This window comes from Balaenoptera ricei, chromosome 14 (assembly GCF_028023285.1).
Source record: "Balaenoptera ricei isolate mBalRic1 chromosome 14, mBalRic1.hap2, whole genome shotgun sequence".
NCBI classification, from domain to species: domain Eukaryota; kingdom Metazoa; phylum Chordata; class Mammalia; order Artiodactyla; family Balaenopteridae; genus Balaenoptera; species Balaenoptera ricei.
This window is the reverse complement of record NC_082652.1, coordinates 24957546-24958889: the sequence shown is the minus strand read 5'-3', so window position 1 is coordinate 24958889 and position 1344 is coordinate 24957546.

Here is a 1344-nt window from a genome sequence, read left to right as displayed (position 1 = left end):
CCAAGTGCTAAACTCAGCCACTATAGGCTAAAGAAACTAAAACAAAAAACCTTAATGACCTAGAAAAGCAAAAGCTCATTTTAAACTGATTTAAGCCTCTGAATTAATCCAATGTGTCAAAGACAGGGAAGAAGTATCCCTCTAAACCTGAAAAAACTAGTGCTTCATAAGGAAGCTAAGGAAATAAAAGTATGCATGCTTATCATACTACAGGAATTGAAACTAAGAAGAAGAAAGGATGGAAAAGGAGACAGAAAAAGTACAATTTTATCCAGGGCAATCATCATTAAAAATCTACAGTAATCTGATCAACTAAAATTTTTTCTGAAATTACACTGCTCACATTTGCTGTCTCAAAACTTAAAATGATTGTCATTTAAAGAGTTAGTACATGATTCTAAAACAACTTCTTTCTTTCTTGCCTTATAGAAGTTACTTTTCAAGAAAGCTTGGTGGAAATCCTTTTAAGGTACAACAGTGTTAGGATAATTTTTGAAGTACAAAGGAAAATATAATTAAATCAACTTTATCTCTATACTTTTTAACAGCCATAAGCAAAATGTTGGGAGGTTCAACAGATGAAGGCTTTCGACTTTGTACAACATCCTTTAAGTTACTCAGGCTTGAAATAAAATAGGTAAGTTTTCAATTAAATACTAACAGTATGGTATCTAAAAGCAGGTTTACTACTGCTCACATCAACAGTTACAACCTCAGACCAACCTTTCCCTTCATTAATGTGAAAGAACAAGTCACCAACATTTTAAGTTACAGTCTACCTTTCAGTCTGTCTTTTAAGGCACCTTTCTTATTTTCTTAATGATCTGAGGTGCTTTACAAGTATGAATAACCTGCTACACTTTAATGTTTTGTATCCTTTCCATTCATTCTTTAAATCTGGAATGTAATTCCCTGTGTGGCATCTTTTTTCTAATGTAGAAAAAATAACTTATGAAGCACAAAATTTTACTCTGAGGATACTAAATTTATAAATTTATTCCACTTTTGCAGTGATAGCCCAAAATCCACCTGATTGACGCTCATTTGGCACATTCTTCTCAGTTCTGGTCACTAAACTACATCCTGAGTTAGGATGAAAATAATGCAGCTTTCAGGCTTTAAAATGACTACATTTAAATTGCGAAAAGTATCATGAGGTTGTCTGCTCAGGACAGTGTTTTCCTTCTCCAGGTTAGGAAAGTTTTCAGCTCTTGTGTCTGCAAATATGTTCTTAGGCCCTTTCTCTCTCTCTCCTCCTTCTGGGACCCCTGTGATGCAAATATTAGTGCCCTTGCTGTTGTCCCAGAGGTCTCTGTCCTCATTCCTTTTCATTCTTTTTTTATC